General features: G+C 38.6%; 1 long non-coding RNA gene across 1 annotated transcript in view; it reads left to right on the top strand.

Moving 5' to 3' along the window:
• LOC134754591 (uncharacterized) overlaps window positions 1-21,794 on the top strand; it is a 65,244-nt gene extending 43,450 nt beyond the window's left edge. Inside the window, exon 2 of the long non-coding RNA XR_010128942.1 lies at window positions 21,531-21,794. This is a non-coding gene — a long non-coding RNA (uncharacterized LOC134754591). The remainder of the gene's footprint in view (window positions 1-21,530) is intronic.
• Window positions 21,795-22,436: the final 642 nt, after the last annotated feature.

Raw genomic sequence — 22,436 nt, 5'->3', positions numbered from 1 at the left:
AGATCTTAAGTAATATCACAGGGTGGACACGCTATACATCAAAACTCACTTGCGTTTCTATGTGTGAACGGCACGTCTGTACACGCTTCATGCGTCATAGTGTGAGTAAGTTGCTTAAAAACAGTACTGAGCGGCCGGCAAACGGCCGTCAATCTGCTGTCACGGGGCGAGGTAATTCGAATCGGGGCGGGGCGGTGCGTGGCCGTTCTGTATGATAATACTATTAGTTATTCTGTGGTAATATAGTATCTTAAAAGAAAGGAGTACCCCTAGAGTTAGACCAAGAAAAGTCTTCAGCGATTTGGATAGCACACGCAGTGCAAGTGTTATTTTAAACGTCAAACTTCTATGAAATTACGACGTATAAATAACGCACTGCGTGTACTATCAAAATCGCTGCAGACTTCTCTTGGTCTAACTCTGTCTTTTTGTATTTATCTCGTTTTTTTATCATTAAAAAAAGGCTACACGATTTTACGCGTCTCTTTATTGAAAAACACGTACAGTCGCCATCAGATATATCAGAGCGCCCGAGGTGCTCAAATTATCTGAACACGCACTCTAACGCCTTGACAATAGAGGCGTGTTCAGATATATGTGAGCACATCGGGCGCTCCGACATATCTGATGGCGACTGTACAACAAACACGTAAATATGTTCATTTACATTCTTTTGGTTTCATAAGTAATAGTTACTATTTTTAAAAGCGTTTTCAATAAAAAGATATGTCAAGATAGTGTAGTATTTTCTAATGCTAAAAAAACGAAGTAAAACTTAGCTCATAATCCGATGTGTACATACATATGATATATTCTAGTTCTTTCTAGACAGCTAGCAATCGTAATATTGCCCCAGAAAAAAACTCCGCCAGACTGAAACTTGGAAACTGAAGTTTGGAAGGCAAGTGAAAAATTAATACCTAACTTAAAGGTCGCGTCGAAAGTTTTCAGAATTCATATTTTACGATGGCGCTAATGTTCGGATAGATACCTATAGCATATGCATCGTTGACGAGGATTGATCGTTTATATGGATGATGTTCTACATTTTTCTCAAAGCTTACAGTGGAAATGGGCCGGCCATATTGCAAGATACAGCGATAATTGAATTTAAACTATCGTGAGACATATTAACTTAACTAACATAGCGGTTTCACTCACGTGTTTTTAGTCACTCGCGTGACATGTTTCGGAGAGCCTAGGTCTCCATTTTCAAGCACTAACAGTGCCTGAGTGAGTAGCGGTCACGACGGATGGGCGTACGTACTCACTCAGGCACTGTTAGTGCTTGAAAATGGAGACCTAGGCTCTCCGAAACATGTCGCGCGAGTGACTAAAAACACGTGAGTGAAACCGCTATGTTAGTTAAGATACAGCGATGATAGATGGACATCAACTGCAACAAAATGGGCAGGACCTCATGGCTCTAGAGGCAAAGGTCGGCCAAATAACAGGTGGCAGGATGAAAGTCTCAATTGCGGGTCAACATTGGATAAATGCAGCAAAAAATAGAGACAAATGGAATTATTTGGAGGTGGCTTTTATCCGAAGGGGGTCCATATAATATAAAGTTGCATAGTTTTTTTTTTGTGTTGAATAATACTGAGAATAAGAAATACTATTAAAGTAAGAGGAGTATTAAGAACATTTAGAATAGGAATATTAGTTAAGTAATTCAATTATTGCATGAAAATTGTTTAAATTCAATCAACTACTGCATGACATCTAAAATTGTGTTAATTTGCAACTTACTATATAATGGAATTAATAAATCTTTTTATTATTTATTTATTATGGATGAATAGCTTGTGCCCGCAACTCCGTCTGCATTGAATTTGTATTTTTCCCACTCCCTTAAGGAATGATTCACGCGATTTAAACTATTAATATCTGGGAGACCATAAAAACATAAAAACTCAAAAATGCGCGTTTTCCCAGAGATAAGACCTAGCTAGATCGATTTTTCGCCACCGAAAAACCGCATAAATAGCAAATTATATCGAAATCATTAGAGCCGTTTCCGAGATCCCTGAAACATATAAATATACAATAATTGCTCGTTTAAGAATATTACCTATATACACGGTGTAACATGAGGAACCCGAATAATTTTAACGGCGTATTCCTGATCATATTTAAAGACTAAAATGTCCTATAAACTTTTCTGCAATTCGCCTAGTTTCAGAATTAATACCAACTAGCAAAAAGCAGAGCTTTGTAAGGGCTCGCGAGTTTTTCTACCTTATCATCATATATTTAAGAGTTAGACTTGTCGGTGGAGCGATTTCTATGCGTCGGTTTTCTGCCTTCTCCTCGACAGCCTGATACGACGCGACGACGATGTTGAGTTTTTCCTTATTTGATCTATGTACGTTCTTTTTGTTGTTGTTTTTTCTGCCTATGTAGTTATAATTACTAAGGCAGTTTTTAATAAGAGACCACGGCACGACTGTCTGTTACAGCTTTTACTTTGCCCTTGCCTTTTTTAGGGTGCCGTTCCAAAGGGTAAAAACAGGACCCTATTACTAAAACTCCTCTGTTCGTCCGTCCGTCCGTCTGTCTGACCAGGCTGTATCTCATGAACCGTGATAGCTAATAGACAGTTGAAATTTTCACAGACAATGTATTTCTGTTCCCGCTATACTTCGGTTTATTTATTTATTTTTATTTTATTCAAGACAACAAATGGTCCAATGAGTGTTAACACCAAATACTAAAAAGTACGGAATCCTCGGTGGGCGAGTCCGACTCGCACTTGTCCGGAATACTTTGTTGTTATAGCGGTTCAACTGTCTAGCTATCACGGTTCATAAGATACAGCCTGGTAACAGACGGACAGACGGACAGACAGACGGACGGACGGACAGCGGAGTCTTAGTAATAGGGTCCCGTTTTTACCCTTTGAGTACGGATCCCTAAAAAGTAAGGAACCATCGGTGCGCGAGTCCGACTCGCACTTGACCGGTTTTTTTATATATTTTTAGTCCTTATTTATTTTTACGTTTGGAAGATATTGATTAGTCCATTACAAAATCAGCAATCAGCATGGACAGAAACTATAAGATTTCCCAAATTTCGAGAAGCCCTATTGGGTGCACTATTTGCGTGTCATGACGCAAACCCATTACAATCATTGCGTCAAGATACATGCGTATAGTACAAGGGCCTGACACACTCTTTGATAGAGAAAGATAGTCTCATTGCGATTCCTATAAGAGGAAAGATATAATAGTGCCATGCTTTGTCCTTAACACCGACCGGGTGGAATCATAGGTAGGAGGCGATGGCGAAATACTGAAATTTATAACAGTGAAAGAGAAAAAATCCTATGCTGCCCAAATTTTATATGAATATTATTTCTCTTACCCCCGGTCGCTCGGTGGCGCGTCTATAACTACTTGTATATGATATGTCTATGTTACAAGGTATGGATGGTATAGAAAGGATCGCAATCTCTTATGGCAGAATTGTGGTAAAAGTGACCGCGTTAAGCTTTAAATAATAGTTCCTAATCTCTCCGGTGGCGCTAGTTAGGCTCTGGGACATGAGTTTAACATGAACCATATAAGGCAACAAATAACCCGACCAAATTACGTAGGTTGTTTTTGGTAGTATTTCGGTGTATGGTGGCGCCGCCTAATTACTGTTTTTTGATGAAAACTTTTCATACATAGAGATTTGGCTCCTTTATACAGTCTCCATGTTACAAGGGTTTGAACAGGATGGGCCAGTCATTTTAAGCCTAAAAAGGGGGTCAACCGCGGAATGAGAGATAATAAGCTGGAAACTCGTATACACCTTCGTTATGACGTATTAAAGGTTCTCTTAAAAATCGACGCTTAGATTGTGTGCGCGTCAGAAGTAATTCAAGGTCGAATGTCATACAAGGTTTTTCGCTGATATAAAAATTTCTATAGCTCCGATGATTATAGGTACATGTAGGAAAGAGTTGTAGAGCATATTTTTTTTTGTATGTGAGTATTTTTGCACTTTGTAGTTTTTCCTCAGACACCCGTTGACCACGAACGCTGTAAAGGGTTCGAAACGTCGAGATTATAAATTAAATATACGCGATATAATCCGTTTTCATAGTTTTATTTCATGAGTAACTATCGCGGTAACCGAAGACAATATTAGTATTTACAATATTTAATGTATGATGTGCTGTCAGTGACAAACAAACGTATACGTCATAAGACGACGGCGACACGCTCGTCGTGTGTCGGCCGATATCGGAAATAACTCGACATTGGGCACAATTTCACGATTTATTATAAATACACAATTATGAAAGCTGTCGTAGTGACACTAGTCCGAGCTCGCACCAACGACGGATCGGGAACTAGCACAATATTGCCTGCCACAAAGAATAGTTATTTGTTATACAAGGGTGCAAAGTTGTATTTTACCCGCGAGTGTGGAATTGAAACATGAGCAAGCGAAAGGATTCTATCGTGTGTAACACAAAACTTTTCCCCTCACTATAGCGAGGAAAGTGCAACATCCACAGGCGTTAGATCATCTTCATCACTGGAATCACTAATTTTTTTACGTCATTATAACAGAAAACACTAGAAATTCGATTTTAACGTGAGTCGGTGAGAAGAACAGTAAAAATGTTGTTGACAATGTTGACATTTCTGTTCTGACGTATGAAATGTCAACGATGCGTTTTGAAATTGCATCGACTCAACTTGTGCGTTCAGAATTATATTTAACATCATTACAAAAAATCTAACGTTTCTTATGGAATTTTAAGGTTTATAACTTAAAATTATTAAATAAAGCTAAATTTGGTATTTTTTATTAGATTCTCAAACCATTTATTTAATGATAATTAATATCGAACGAACCATTATCATGAGCGTTTTACGTTTTGTTATCTGTCAAGCTACTTAAACACGCTCCATCCAAGGTCAAATTACTTTCCCCACTAGTGAATAAAATGCGTTTTTCCCCGCTTGTTTTAAAGGATAATAGACGGCTTTCCGAGCTAGTGAGGGTAAAACATATTTTTGTAAACAGTACTTAAATAATGGCAATATGTATTTTAACCTCGTAAGGCCCATCATACAAAGTTTCCCTATTTTTGATTTGAACCTTGTTGTATAGAAGATTAGGGTGACTTTTGTTTGTTTTAGAAAACATTGAAACAAAAGAAATTCTACTTAATTCAGTTAGTGTAAGGTTCAAATTAGATTGAAACAGAGTGTACATTGTAATGCACATTGGGCCTTACAAGGTTAAATAAATAAAGATTTTTTTATGTATTGTATAATATATAGCTAGATGTCCATTTGTAATATAGATCGATTATCAAACAAGCTGGAAAGGAAAACATTTCAAATCCAAACCAAATTAATTATACTACAGTATGAAGGCTTTCAATTGCCAGTAAACGTACTGTAAATAGTAGTATTTATCAGTACGGTTTTTACTCACTATTATTTTTAGTCGCTTTTGGCGACATGTTGGTGTTTTGGCGGGCAGTGCACGACGTACAACCGCCGCGGACACTCGTGCCTGAGGATGGATTCCCAAAGAATCCGAAACATGTCGCCAAAAGCGACTAAAAATAATAGTGAGTAAAAACCGTACTGATAAATATTTTGAAATATGTCTCACGATAGTTTAAGTGCGATTGTAAATAGTAGTTTTCGGTGGTCAAAGTTGCACGTTATAACTTACCAGTCGAAATTGTCCCGCTGCACCTTACACAAAGTTTTTAACATAAACACGGATCTCTGAAAACTGGAAACTCTTAGAGCAAAGTCCGGAACTTTTAAGTTAATAATTTCTCTTAGTCTTGATGTTAACTCACTTTGATCTGTGCTGTATAAATGTAATTTTAGGGTAATAAATTTACTGGGAGTTGATTTTGACTTTAATCCTGTTCTCGGCAATTATTTTGATAATGTTCCACAAAATATTGTCTTCGGTTACCGCGATAGTTACTCATGAAATAAAACTATGAAAACGGATTATATCGCGTATATTGAATTTATAATACATCCCGACGTTTCGAACCCTTTACAGCGTTCGTGGTCAACGGGTGATTGAGGAAAAACTACAAAGTGCAAAAATACCCACATACTAAAAACGCGCGATTATACGCGATATATAATCCGTTTTCATAGTTTTATTTAATGTTCCACAAATTCATAGTTCCGCCTTCAATTCATTCTGGGGATCAATTGAGGGGGCTTTATCTAATATTCATGAAATCAGGCAGGAAGGTTATTCTGGCCCCAATTTCACCACGGTGACAGGTGCGACAATTGTCGAAATCACTATTACTGACGTCACATGCCTCCATAGGCTACGGTAACCGCTTACCATCTGTTGTGTGCTTGTTTGCCACCAACATTTTAATAAAAAAAAAACTCCATTATATCGCCAATAAATAAGTACTTATTTTGCGATGCTAATGACAATTGTCACAAGAAACACGACAATTGTCGCAAAATTCCGACACAGAACTTATTTCCTGTCAAGAATTACCGAAAATTCTTATAAATCTTGTGACAATTGTCATCATCATCGTCATAAACGTACCTGATTTTTGCCGATATAATAAAGTTTTTTAAAATATTACAATGATGGTGGCAAACAACGAGCTCAACGAGGGAGAGGAGTGTTAGGGTCGGCAACGCGCATGTAACTCCTTTGGAGTTGCAGGCGTACATAGGCTACGGAGACTGCTTAACATCAGGCGGGCCGTATGCTTGTTTGCCACCGACGTAGTATAAAAAAAAAACAGGAATACAGCCCGCCCGATGGTAAGCGGTAACCGTAGCCCATGGATGCCTGTGACGTCAGCAACATTGATGTTTTACAATTGTCGCACCTGTCACCGTGGTGAAATTGGGGCCAGTTCTTAACTAAAATTATAAAGCGAGAGTTTGACAAGGATTGTCTCAGTTACAGATTTCTAAATAATATGTGTAGCTACGGACCATTCGCGCGTTCCACGGTTAGCCAGCCAACTCGGAGTTAACCGTTTATACAGGGTTACACTGTACTGTATAACTCCGGGTTATAAGACGGGCACTAAGTCTATGTTCACTGTTCAGGGCATGGGCAACTAGTACCGTGTCACAGAATAAGTAATAGTACTATCATACAGAACGGCCACGCACGCCCCGCCCCGATTCGAATTACCTCGCCCCGCGACAGCAGATTGACGGCCGTTTGCCGGCCGCTCAGTACTGTTTTTAAGCAACTTACTCACACTATGACGCAGCGTGTACAGACGTGCCGTTCACACATAGAAACGCAAGTGAGTTTTGATGTATAGCGTGTCCGCCCTGTGACCGTGTTCTCGAAATATGATTCGAAATTGCTTGTTTCTATAACCTGTTAGAAAGAGTGGCTTTATAACAAAAAAAACATGAAGTAGTAGTAGTAGTAAACTCTTTATTGCACAAATATACATATTAACAAATTACATGGTACAAATTATAAGATGTACAAAGGCGAACTTATCCCTTTGAGGGATCTCTTCCAGTTAACCTTTGAGTAGATGAGAGGAGAAAGTGAAAAGAGGGTGACAAATGTAGCAAAATGTACAACAAGGTACCAGAAAGACAAACGATATAGATACATACAAAATTAATAGGATAAACATATAATATGTTACACAAAAAGAATGGGAGAAAATACACAAAAAATTGGAAAGCAAGAAATATAAAGCAACATACAATACAAATACAGGCACATTAATCAATCAGATAACCATAGCTTCTTTAACCTCTCCTTGAACGACGCAACCTTTGCGCCTGTCTGAGCGAAACTGGCAGCTCATTCCACAGCTTCACTGAAGAGAAGTAAACCGGGTAAAAATAATTCTCGAACCTGCTCACAAAAATTACGAGAATCTATTGAGATCTCGACTTATAAAGAAGAACAGCCGAACATACGAAACGACCAAGCTTCGCTCGCTCGGTCAGTAATATGGTCAGTAAAGATGTTAGCCTTAATTATTAATGAAATGGCAGCGACACCTAGTGGTGCCCCGAACGTCGCCAGGACGCTATTTCTTCAATAGGGTATTTGACTGTTTTTAAAATAAATTATTTTACACCATGCTTGAAATAAAGCACCAGAAGATTAATAGAGAAACGTAGACAGCAGTTATTTTTAGACACAATTTCTATTTTATAACTCGTATAAAACTATAAAGAGTAGGTAATTTGATTGTGCCGTCACATGCTAGTGTTTCATATAAATTCCATAGTAGCAAAATCGTTTTGACAGTGAAAAAAGAAACTGATTTGACTAGTAGTTAGAGCTCCCTGCCGAGGTTTTCCCGAGGGGCTACAGTATGGGGTTCTTCAAAAAAGGAGTGTACAGGTTTTTAAAGGGTCGGCAACGCGCGTGTAATATCTCCAGTGTTGCAGGCGTCCATAGGCTACGGTAACTGCTTACCATCAGGCGGACCGTATGCTTGATTGCCACCGACGTGGTATAAAAAAAAACCCTATTGATGAAATTGCGTAGACATCCACCGCGTGCCACGTCATCGTCCAATTACTGGACTTCGCACCAACTTTTTGGGAGGATATTTCCATTGAACGGTGCCGGCTAAGATCGTTAACATTGAATTATTTCGGCTAACGTGATGATGATACAACATTGATTAATGATTGGGCTCAATACGGCTAAAAGATTCCCAAGTGTTGGAGATACTGACAATTATAGCCTTAAGCCTATATAAGCCTATATGGGCTCTAGTTAAATCTATGTATACTGGAGTCGAAGCGGAGTGTAGAGTATTTATGTAATCACTATTATTAAACAAATACAAGAAACACAGCTAGCTAGATTTTTCACAGGCGACGCCATATTGCCCGCCGAAAGCAATCCTTTTTCTCAATATTCGTGGTGTAACAACAATTTAACAAAGATTACGTTTACGTTTAATCATTTGTAAATTCTTTTCTTATTATTTAATTAATTATGGTATAAGTTAGTTAGTATTATAACAACACATGAAATATTACACCGGATGCCTCAATGCAATACTGTAGTAAAAGGTTAATCAATGACCGTATTTTTATTTAATGTTAACAACTAGTATCAAAATAGAAATAGGTAGTTTGATTTTACCTTATATTTCTAACACATACAATCTTTTTTCAAGGTCCTACCTATTATTATAATAAAAAAAGTGTGTGCGTGTAATCTTAACGCGCGATTGAAGTAAAACTTCCTTGACGTTTATCGCTATGTTGGCTTGACGTGTGTCCTATTGTGCGTGTGTCACTACAGAGCGTTACTTCCGTCAGAAAAACAATCTGAGTTACCCTCTAGTCGCGCCTAAAGAAGTTCTACTTCAAAAATCGAAAAGAAAAACAAATGAAGGGCAAAGCTGGTGTACAGTTCACGGCCACCATGGCTGCTGTTCATGCACTGTTAATGCTTGTAAATGGAAACCTATAGGCTCTCCGAAACATGTTGCACGAGTGACTAAGGCCGCTTCCCAACTTGGCGGCGCGGTATCGGTGCAGTACGCAGTATTTCTTCATGATTGGCGCGCCCGCGACTCCGCGCCAATCAAGAAATACTGCGTACTGGACCGATACCGCGCCGCCAAGTGGGGAAGCGGCCTAATCATACGTGAGTGTTACCTTCAAAATATTCTCCTTGCAAACGTTTATTTAGATTATCAGCAATACTCACAGTCAGAATCTTTGTCATCATATTTTTGGGTTGTATATCGTATATCAAATAAAGGTCTATTGTCTATTTTGAATCATGTTAACGTTAAGTCAATAATTCTATAACCGCAAGGGCAAACGGACCCTAGATGGCTTATCCGACGATCTCCGGGGAAACCCTTCACATTATGTCACAACTTATAAGACATACGGCGAACAGAGTATTCAGAATCAGAATCAGGTAGGGGTAAGATGGTCGGCTCTTTGTCATTTGTCACCATTCCTGTCACGTTCTAACAAATATGTAAGTGCGAAAGTGACGCATGGCATGACAGGTGATAAAAATGCGACCATGATACCGCTGCAGAATCAGAACAAATGTATGAAGAATTGTTTGACATGATGCCAACGGCCGCTTTCTATCACCGCACCGCTCGCCATCGGCAGGGCGTTCATCCTCACACCCTAGCACCTAAATGGTCGCGTACTGTGCGGTTTAAGAGGAATTTCCTCCCGCGGACGCTTCGGCTGTGGAATGAGCTCCCTGCCGAGGTTTTCCCGAGGGGCTACAGGGTTCTTCAAATAAGGAGTGTACAGGTTTTTAAAGGGTCGGCGCAACGCGCATGTAATATCTCTGGTGTTGCAGGCGTCCATAGGCAACGGTGACTGCTTACCATCAGGCGGGCCGTATGCTTGTTTGCCACCGACGTTGTATTAAAAAAAATCCCATTTATTAAATTGACACATGCTTAGGTACATTGTTTCAGTATTACTGAAACAAGAGGAGTATTATCAGGGAGCAATTTTAGACTAGCGTTTTATACGCGTATGAGTTTATTTGTATTGACATTTGTATAATTAACTGTTGACGATAATTATATAAATACATATATACTATATATAAATAAATATATAAAATAATTTATAATTTGATTTTTATATAAATAAATCTTAATCTTAAAGTATTAATGAATCGCCTGGGCGCTATTTCTTCAATAGGGTATTTGACTGTTAAATTATTTTACACCATGCATGAAATGCATGCATGCATGCATGCACCAGAAGATTAATAGAGAAACGTAGTATACAGCTAAGCTCGTCTAAGCTCGTTTTTGCATGCGCGTAAGAGCGCGCCTTTTGCCAAATGTAATGCGTGTGTAAGGAAAAAAAAAACGCTTATGATAAATTAGAAAAATGACGCATTTGTTATCTCTGAAGCAGAACGCGTCGCACAGCCCCGTGCCTCATTGCTGGAATTCTTGGTGTGAAAAGTTGGCGTTTGACAATTGGCATGATGACAAATTTTTAAATCCCTTTACAATATTATCGGTACACTTGTATTGGTTCCGAAAAACACTATATTTCAGTTATATTCATAAGTTTTAACATAAATAATTGCATTATTATTTACAACGACGGGACTTAATCGCGTAAAATAAGTTTTAAATTTACCTCCGACGTTTATTACGCGACTTATTTTACGCGATTAAGTCCCGTCGTTGTAAATAATAATGAGTAAAAATCGTGAAAGTTTAAATAATTGCATTTTATAGCTATAGTTCAAACCTCGCGCGAGAATGCCTCGCGTTCATTTGTGACGTCACGGTTTAGTTGGTGGTAGTGTGGTATTGTTTACATTTACATGAGTACACGAATATATTACTTTACATACTTACATTTACGAATTTTCACTTGCTCACAACCCGAATGATATTGTTAATTCAGCACTATATAGCACTAGCTTTTGCCCGTGACTTCGTCTGCGTGGAATTAGTAATTTGGGTAGGTACCTTAATTCTTAAACAAATCTGCTTTTCAATCCATCCTCTTTTCACCCCCAAATTGGTCCACACTATACATTTTCACCCCATTTTTTACACCCTTAAGGGATGATTTCGGGGATAAAAGTTATTCTATATCCTTTCCCACAGCTTAAACTATCCCCATACCAAGTTTCATCTAAATCGGTTCAGCGGTTATTGGTTCCCCATACAAATTTCCACACCCCTTTTCACCCCCTTGAGGGGTGAGTTCTGGGATAAAAAGTATCCTATGTCCTTCCCCGGGACTCAAACTATCTGTGTACCAAATTTCAACTAAATCGGTTTAGCGGTTTAAGCGTGAAGAGGTAACACACAGACAGACAGACAGACAGACAGACAGACTTTCGCATTTATAATATTAGTATGGATTAATATGGATTAGAGATGATAAATTATTACATAACAAAAATTTATCACAGTAACTCATTTTAAACAAAAACCGGACAAGAGCGAGTCGGACTCGCCCACCGAGTGTTCCGTACTTTTTAGTTTTTGTTGTTATAGCGGCAACAGATATACATCGGCAAAATAGTGGTTCTCTGTGCCGGTTCTATAAATAGTAATATGTATTATAGTTCAGCGTAACAAACAGACCCAATTTTCGGCAAACACTCGCAATGCGCCACAAATGACACAAAGCGTACCTACTGTTTCCCGGCCTGCTATATTTTTGCGGCGTTGGCAAGGACGAGGGTAACACTAAAAGTTTTTGGAATGTCAAAAATGGGCATTTTTTTCTGTAGTGATGAACTCGACTTTTTTTAGGATATGTAAATTTAGAATAAAATAGAATAGAATAAATAGAATAATATTTATTCAGGCAACACATCATTATTACATTACAAAGATACATTAACAACAACAAGAAAGAATAAAACAAAGGTGAAAAATACACAACTAACAGATAAGGATGTGAGGTTGAAATGGTCTCCACTCAGCAATGCAATTTAATGTTATCTGTACCCAGAATCATGAGCGGATTCCATGCTCCTAGGAAAGAAACAATGTCCCAAAATGTTCATATACCATTTTACGTACTTTCCATTTTGTTACCGCCGTACTCGCCGTGAAAAGTGTTTGAAAAATGGTAACCGAGTGAAAATAAAACGGGTCGCTTTTTTCCTCCTAGTAGGAAAGATAGATATAACTCCGTAATAGATGGATACGGTCTAAGGAAAAAACGTGCCTCGAAAATCAAGAAAATTTGATTCTTGATCAGAGGGCGCTACTAGCTTTGGCCTACTGTCGTATAGATGGCGTTGACGGTTTCGTTTGTTATTTAACAATTTTAACGAATATCAGTGAAAGAACATGGGTCAAAATCATAAAAGTAATTAATGCAAATAAAAAAAATCATTTATCTATATTTAAATACATTTTATCGTATTTTTATAAATCTTCATTTTTAGTTTTAAAGTGTATCGACAGATGGCAGTGAATTTACTGGGGTTACAAAATTTACTATGACAGTACCGCTCTAGTATAAGTTACTCTATGCTCCTAGGAAAGAAATAATGTCCTAAAATTTTCATGCATTTTACGTACTTTCCATTTTGTTACCGCCGTACTCGCTGTGAAAAGTGTTTGAAAAATGGAAACGGAGTGGAAAAATAAAACTTGGGTCGCTTTTTTCCTCCTAGTAGGAACGAAGGAGCTCGTGATTCTAAGTAAAACATTAACATTTTTGATTTTGATTTTATTGTTAAAAAAAAAAAGGTTAAAAGTTTTGTTTTTATTTTTAATGTATTTACTAACACATAGCTATAACGATGGTACTAACAATATTGTATGGAATTTTGAATGTTCTGAAATAAAGATATTTTATTTTATTTTTATGAATTTATTTATTAAATTTACCTATTTTAGAAAAAAAGTCCAGTGCATCAGAAAAAAATGCCCAAATAGTATTACTAAGGCAATTAACGTATTAACATTCCTTTATCGATATTCTTGATATCTGCCTTAGGCACATTGAATGTGCCATACAAAATTTACGCTTGAATCGTTTATACGACTTATAAAAAGTGGATAAAGAAAAATATCTTTGGGGTCAAATCTTATTTTTGTACGAACACCCGTAGCACATTTCAAATTCTTATCAGTTTTAGAAATACGTATTACATAAGTACTAATAAATAGAACATCAAATATTTAATAAAAAGTTATTATTCCATACACACATTTTATTTATTTATTTTACTTTTATTTTATTTTATTGGGAAACAGCTTATCTTATCTTATCTTATCTTATAGTTTCGGGGGCCCTTACGGATACACTTCGACCCATAGGGATCTTTTGTGCAGTTACCCCCTAGGAAAGATCCGTCCGCTACTCAAGAGCCTTCCCCACCCTCTCCATATGCCGGATGATGGACCTTATGGGTAGCTTTTTGAATTCCTTTGGTACCAGGTAGCCTGTTCCAAAGTCCTTCATTCTTTGTCTGGCGAGGGCGTGACATTCACACATAAGGTGTTCTATTGTCTCTTCCTCTTCGCCACACATACGACAATCGGTGTTGTCAGCGTGCCCCATCTTGGCCAGGATTCCCTTGACCCCGTAATGGCCAGTAAACACCCCCGTTATTATTTGGAGTTGCCGTTTGCTAAGTTTCCAAAGCTTTTTGCTCCAACCAGAGTCTACCCCTTGTATAAAGAGCTTTGAGTGCTTTAGACCCGTCAGACTGTCCCATTCTTCCTGGTGTTTGGTCTTAGTAAGGTTTTTGATAGCCGTTGTGATGGTTCCCTGTGAGAGCCCCACGAATGGTTCCGGACCTATAAGGTTGTTTGCAGATCCGGCTCTGGCAAGTTCATCTGCATTTTCATTGCCCATGAATCCCTCGTGCCCTGGGATCCACACCAGTTGCACTTTGTTTTGCCTTCCAAGCTTGTTCAGAGCTTGGATGCCATTGTATACCAGTCTAGAGTCCACTCTAGGCGCCTTAAGCGCTTTGAGTGCAGCTTGACTGTCGCTGAGAATATAGATATTCTTCCCTTGGGTTTGCCTAACTATATTCTCATGTGCACAGGCAATTATAGCGTATGTCTCGGCTTGGAAGACAGTGGCGTAATTGCCCATGCTTATGCTACTACTAAAGTCATTTGCATAAATGCCTGCCCCAGTACCAGAATCTGTCTTGGACCCGTCTGTGTACCATATGATGTCATTTTCATCAGACATTGGTGCTTCAAGACCTTCGGTCCATTCAGCCCTTGTTGGAACTTTAACATTAAAATTCTTACGGAACACAAACTTGGGTTGCACCTTATCGCAGCCCATATTCGTAATCCTTTTCATGAAATTGTCACATTCCATGTTTGTGTGTTTAGTCTTTGGCTTGTTATCGCTCCAGAGGCCTGTCAAAGCCAGCCTGTGTAACGATTTCCGCGCCTCAGATAGTATCACTAGGTGCAGCGGCGGGAGGTCTAGTAGTACCTCCATCGCCGCTGTTGGCGTCGTTCTAAACGCGCCAGTAATAGCCATGCACGCCGTTCTTTGTATTTTCGTAAGGGCATCCCTGCATGTGCTCTTTAGTGTCCTTGGCCACCATGCCAGGCATCCGTACAGAATGATAGGTCTTACCATCATGGTATAGATCCATCTCAGTACCTTTGGGTTTAAACCCCACGTTTTGCCATATGCCGTTCTACACATTCCAAACACCCTCAGTGCCTTGGTTATGGTAGTTTCGACATGCTTTTTCCAGTTCAGTTCTTTATCTAGTGTTAAACCTAGATATTTCACTTCATCGGACATTTCCAGAACCCTTCCATAAAGCTTCAGCTGTTTCATGCCGTTAAGGGTCTTTTTCCTGGTAAACAGTACTACTACTGTTTTGCCAGGATTGATGGAGAGCTGATGATGGTTGCACCACCTCTCCACTTGCTTCAGTGCTGTATTCATGATTTCCGATACCGTTCCCGGGAATTTCCCGTTTACAAGAATCACTAAATCATCTGCATACCCTACCGTGTATATTGGGCCTTTGTTTAGTTCTTCCAGCAGTGAGTTCACTACCAGGCTCCAGAGAGTCGGTGAAAGAACTGAGGGCAACCCTTCGTGGCCGTGGCTAATATTTCATCTCCCATGAGGGTGGACTTTATTAGTCGGCTATTTAGCATAGTACCAATCCATCTACAGATTGTCGGTTCTATGCCATGTTTAGATGCTGCAGTGTTGATTGCCTGATACGTGGTGCGGTCAAATGCCCCCTCCACGTCTAGAAAAGTGGCTAGGCATAGTTCCTTGTTCTCTATCGCCTGCTCTGCTTTGGTTGTCACCAGATGCAGTGCCGTTTCAGTCGATTTACCCGGCTGGTACGCACATTGCAATTGGTGCAGTGGATGTCTCTTAAGAGGACCATCCCTTATATGTCTGTCTACCAGTTTCTCCAATGTTTTGAGGAAAAATGATGACAGACTTATCGGCCTGTACGATTTGGCTTCTGTGTAATCTGCTTTGCCTGGTTTAGGCAGGTATGTTACTTTTACCATCCTCCACACACGTGGCACGTGTCCGAAAGCTATGCACGCTCTGTACAGTCTACCTAAGTGTGGTATTAGTACATTGGCGCCCTCTTGTAGTAGTATGGGGTAGATTCCATCTGACCCCGGGGCTTTGTATGGCTGAAATGTTGATAGTGCCCATTGTATCTTATCGTGATCTACTACCTTTTTAGACGTGTCCCAGTTGTACCTGGTAGTGCTAGTGGGTTGTTCCACCACACTAGTTACTATATCGTCCGTTACGCTCTGGTGTATTATCGAGCCTGGGAAGTGTGTGTTACACATGACTTTTAGGGTTTCTAACCCCGTTTCAGTCATTCCTCCATCACTTCTTCTAACTGAAGTGAGCGGAACTGACTTCGTTGTGGCTAGCGCTTATGTAAGTCTCATGCCTTCCGGTATGGACCTGATTTGATCGCAATGGTTCATCCATGCCTTCCTTTTTGCTTTCCTCACCGCTTTGCTGTATTCAGTGAGTTTCTGCGCATAATGCTGAAAGTCCTTAGTCCTTTTAGCATCGTTGAAGACAGCCCTGGTTTCCTTCCGGAGTTTTGCGATCTCCGGGTTCCACCAGGGCACCTTCTTCGCCAGGATTTTCTTTTCCGGGCAGTTGTTTGCCCAGGCTGTATAGACAGCTTGTACCATTCGGTCTGATTCAAGTTCTATATCACTGATAGAGTTTAGCTTGCCTTTAAGGTCTCCCAGTTCCGCCTTCAAGTCGCTTTTGAACGCTAACCAGTCGGTGTTTCTGGGATTCCGTTTGCGTATAATTTCTAATTGAATTTTAGTCTTATACCTAAAGCATATGTATCTATGGTCCGATAAAGAAATCTCCCCAGAGGGAAACAGCTTACTTACTTATACAGGTTATAGATATTATGACTAATACATAAGCCAAAACAGTTTCCACTAATGGAATAAAAACATAATTGCTCAAAGGGAACTTTTAAGTGAAAATACATTATCACTTATCATTTTGCAGTTTGGCGAGGAATATAATTATAAGAAAATTGTTGTGTTGTACTTTGAGATAAATAAATTAAAAAAAAAATTCAATCATTCTAGGAAATAGAGGGAAAGAAAAAAAGAAAAATAAAAGTAACAAAACCACATCATGCGTTTACAACAAAATTTAAAAAGGAATAAAATAATAAACAATAAAATTTGAAAATTAAAAAAAAAGACGTCATTATTTAACAAAGAATAGTTATTTGTTATACAAGGGTGCAAAGTTGTATTTTACCCGCGAGTGTTTCAACACACGAGAAGTAAAATACATTTGCAGCCGTGTGTAACACAAAACTTTTCACCTCACTATAGCGAGGAAAGTGCAACATCCACAGGCGTTAGATCATCTTCATCACTGGAATCACTAATTTTTTTACGATATTATAACAGAAAACTCTGGAAGTTGTGTATTTTTACGCGAGAAGTTTTTAAGTAAAAAATTTGTTGACAATGTTGACATTTCTGACGTATGAAATGTCAACGATGCGTTTTGAAATTGCATCGACTCAACTTGTGCGTTCAGAATTATATTTAACATCATTATAAAAAACAAACGTTTCTTATGGAATTTTAAGGTTTATGACTTAAAATCATTAAACAAAGCTAAATTTGGTATTTTTTATTATATTCTCAAACCATTTATTTAATGATAATTAATATCGAACGAACCATTATCATTAGCGTTTTACGTGTTGTTATCTGTCAAGCTACTTAAACACTTAAACACATCCAAGGTCAAATTACTTTCCCCACTAGTGGTTAAAACGCGTTTTTCCCCGCTTGTTTTGAAGGATAAAAGACAACTTTCCGAGCTAGTGAGGGGAAAACAAATTTACCAAGCTTCGTACTGAATAAATCGAGATTTGAATATTTAGTTATATGTGCACATGCTTCTTATTGCTATGATATCTATCTCTAAACGCCCCATGCCAAAAACTTTCAGCTTAACCCATGTACTACTTAGGGGGGAAATGAATTACCCGATCCTCCATTGACCCAGTGCGTTATCTCACAAATAACCCTCCCCCACTCGGGGGTAAAGGGGGTTAAGGGCACCATAGATAATGAGAACAAGAGATGTGCTGATGCTGCGGTTTTTTCATTACCGAGGACATGTGAAGAACTGTACAGTTTACTGTTGGAAAATTGTTTTATGACTATTTATAATTAATAATTTTTAGATAATTTAGTTTAGTAGTTTGACATTGACACACATTGACATTTTTTCAACATTTTTCTGTACTTCTTATTTAATATTTGTAATTATTTTTGTGATAAATATTTGAATGCTGAAATTCCGGCCAGACATGTAAAGAACTGAATTTGTACATATTTACATATTATATGTAACTCGTGTTTTATCAAATAAACGATTATCTTATCTTATCTTATCACTCAATGTAGAGTCAGCAGCAGAAGTTGCTAAGCGGGCGAGGTGTAGATAATAGAATAGAATAGTTTTTATTCGTAAACACACAGACAATTAGACATACATTAAAAGATCATAGTGAAAATATACATACATAGATATAATTATACAGATAGCACTGTAGATAATATTTTCTCTATTGTTACGAATATCTAACATAAACTATTTTTAGCTTTGATACTTATTTGGGTCTAATTGGGTGGAATACATAAAGATTTTATGTCTGTGACAGACAGAAAACGGAGGCTGCATCCTACACATCACATTTTGCGTACGAAACCCTAATAAAACCGGCCAAGTGCGAGTCGGACTCGCCCACCGAGGGTTCCGTAGCCAAATGGCAAAAAACGGAACCCTTATAGATTCGTCATGTCTGTCTGTCTGTCCGTCCGTATGTCACAGCCACTTTTCTCTGAAACTATAAGAACTATACTGTTGAAACTTGGTAAGTAGATGTATTATGTGAACCGCATTAATAAAAATAAAACAATAAATTTTGCGGGTTCCCCATACTTGGAACTGAAACTCAAAATTTTTTTTTTCACCAAACTCATACGTGTGGGGTATCTATGGATACTTACTTAGTTACTTCGCTGGCTCAGCGACCCCAAGGTGGATTACATTTCTTGAGAGATTTAATGTGTATTAACACCTTCTCTTATGAGTTCATGAAACCTTTTGCTTCTTTTGTTCAAACCAATTAAATACAATTTCCAACTGGCATAAGTATTTAAGTTTCAAGTCAAATGACATATTGCAATTTAATATTAATCATATTTCTAAAACATTTACATTCTTATTATTTTAATACTTATACAATTTGACATCACTTAAGAATTAGTTGCCCGTTTATTTTTGTATTTAATACACTGACAATTATCTGACAATTATTTGATTCAATTCGGCTTATATGTATATAAAAACGACGAAATTGAGTTACTTTTATATTATACATATAGATTTAAGATCAGATCCTAAGTATGCATGTAATATTGCTATGCCCTCACAGGGTCCACAGACTTTGTAATACCAATAATATCATGAAAATTAAAATGAAAAATGAAAAATATATTTATTTTGTACACACAAAGATGGGAATTTGCAGATGGAGTATACATGAGGTCCAGGTTGCGCGCATACAGCGGTACATTTATAATAGTATGAACAGGGGTCCCCAAACTAGGCATAGCCTGTATCTTGGGCGACCAGTGAGTGAATTAAAAACTAGATTGAAAAAAAAAAGTATGTCTAAAGGTAAAGATAGGTGCTATTGCTAATAACCTTAGCTACTAGGGATTTACGTTGGTCAGTCTGTCAGTCAAGTCTCTTATGGCTCTTAAGGCTAAGTGGTTATACCTATAGGTTAAGTGTCTAATTGGTTGCAATAAATAAATATGAATATGAGTTTTTGCTCGTATCACAAACCCACCATGTATCCCATAATCCCACGAATGTTGACCACGCGTGCGTCAGATCCAGCGGAGATAACGCCTTTATCTGACACGTATACGCCGCGCCGGGAAGACACTTTGCTGGCTTGATTACCCTCGTGATTGGGATACTGAGGGCTGCTACATTTTTACGCCCTTTAGACCAATCAAAGAGTCGCCTTATCACTTGAACTTTCATAAGTGTGTGGTGGTTAAAATAAAACTCGTAGGTTTGAAACCTTTGGCTGTGTGTATAGACTATAGAGCAGAAACCATCTTTCTCGAGAACATTTTAAAAGTATGTAAAAAAAAAACCGGCCAAGTGCGAGTCGGACTCGCGCACCGAGGGTTCCGTACTTTTTAGTATTTGTTGTTATAGCGGCAACAGAAATACATCATCTGTGAAAATTTCAAGTGTCTGTCGCGGTTCATGAGATACAGCCTGGTGATAGACAGACGGACGGGCAGACGGACAGACGGACAGCGGAGTCTTAGTAATAGGGTCCCGTTTTTACCTTTTGGGTACGGAACCCTAAAAATCGGCTATAGAAAACGGTGGAGAAAAAGACGGTCTTTTTGTTTAATGTGTTTGCATAAGTAAGTAAATTTTTTTTCATGTAATTGAATGTTCTTATTTATATCCAGCATTTTGACAGATAAACCTGTTGTAATTTCGTAGAGAATTCTAAATAATAAATATAGTTTTGTTCTATAAGGCTAACCGAGAATCGTCCTAAGCAGACCTTACCTTGATAGTTACCTAATTGACTAGAATTATAGACAGTCAAAATTTGAAAAATATTATAAACTGAAATAGATGTGATCAACAAAGAACAAGAAAGTGACCAAACCCCCCAAAGGATAGAATAGAAATAATTAATTCGTAATCACAAACGCAATAGAGAAAATTATACAAACAGAAAAACATAAAGAAAAGCGCCCTAAAATGGTCTCATCTCAGAATGTTGCTGGCGAGTGGCTAAGTAGGAATCGAATCGGCTTCTTCAGCTTACGCGGCTGACGCCCTTGACCTACTAAGTCACCCAGCTACGACGCTACCCTTCCCAAACTCTCTAGTATCTGCACTTAAAAAACACCTGATTCCTAGTTGTTACCAATATCATACAAGTTATAGAAAACCTGCAAATCCCCGTTGAGCAGGATATTCCGTTTTAGTGCCCTGTTTTCGTGTTTTTACGATCACGCCTAGCAGTTAGCAGACGAACTACACGCTCTCAAAATGGCAGCCATGCTATCTTTATATTCCCCTACTTGTTAGTATCATAGATAAAACGGCGCAGATTTGATAGCTGACTCTTTGACACGAAAGCCGTAGCGAGCATGTAGCGAGCGGTGTGATCGTTTTGGCTTGCACGCAGCGAATTTCTGGCAAACTCGCCACTCGCCATCGTCACCATATTCCGGTTTGACGGGTCCGATTTGAAACGATTAAAAAGTGCGAGGAAAAGTGAAACTTACTTACTCGATGTAATTTTCATTATTGTCAGAATGACTAGTCAATGTGAAATGTCAGTTAGTAACAGCTGCAAAAAGAATAAATCAAAAAGGTAAGCAAATAGTAAAGGAACTTTAACATTTCTAATTAATATAATTCAAATACTTAGTTATTAAAGCGCTGGTGGCCTAGCGGTAAGAGCGTGCGATTTGCAATCCGAAGGTCGCAGGTTCAAACCCTGGCTCGTACCAATGAGTTTTTCGGAACTTATGTACGAAATATCATTTGATATTTACCAGTCGCTTTTCGGTGAAGGAAAACATCGTGAGGAAACCGGACTAATCCCAACAAGGCCTAGTTTCCCGTCTGGGTTGGAAGGTCAGATGGCAGTCGCTTTCGTAGAAACTAGTGCCTACGCCAATTCTTGGGATTAGTTGCCAAGCGGACCCCAGGCTTCCATGAGCCGTGGCGCAATGCCGGGACAACGCCAGGAACATGAAGATGATTTAGTTCCTAAAACGTATGGCACTGGCATATTTCTGTCCCCGAAAAACGGAGCGGACGCACCCACGCGGCTGCCATTGTAGTTAAAATTCGTTGCACTCGTCCGCGCCAGTTAGCGTTGCTCACGCCTCACGTAGAACTATTAGTTATTCTGTGCTTATAGTATTTATTATTTATTCATGGTCACTTTGCAGAAATAGGTCGAGATCCGGATAAAATAAAAGAACAAAGCGTCGAATCCCAAATCCGCACTTAAAACCCGCAACTAATCCTCAGTCATGGAGTTCCGGCCAATCGCACTGGTTGTGTAGATATGTTGATGTAATTCCATGAGTATCGGCATTCGAGAGGGGGTAAATCTGGTAAAGTGTTGTACAATAAGGAGGAAGGAGACTTGAAGTTAATCCGCGAGGCGATGTATACTGGCAACCCGGCGAGGGTAGTGTCAGAGTTATTTATTGTAAGATTACCGTTGGGGGCGCTGTGTGTATTGGGTGTAGGTAATCTAATACTTATCGTTATCAGAAATAAGACTAGTATTCAAAAGGATAAGTCATAATCTGTGCTCCATAATTATGGATGGTATAGAAAGGATGCCAATCTCTTATGGCAGAATTGTTGCAA

This window comes from Cydia strobilella, chromosome Z (genome assembly GCF_947568885.1).
Source record: "Cydia strobilella chromosome Z, ilCydStro3.1, whole genome shotgun sequence".
In the NCBI taxonomy this organism is placed as follows: Eukaryota; Metazoa; Arthropoda; class Insecta; order Lepidoptera; family Tortricidae; genus Cydia; species Cydia strobilella.
Note: the sequence above shows the minus strand (reverse complement) of the source record. Positions and strands in the feature narration are given on the sequence as shown.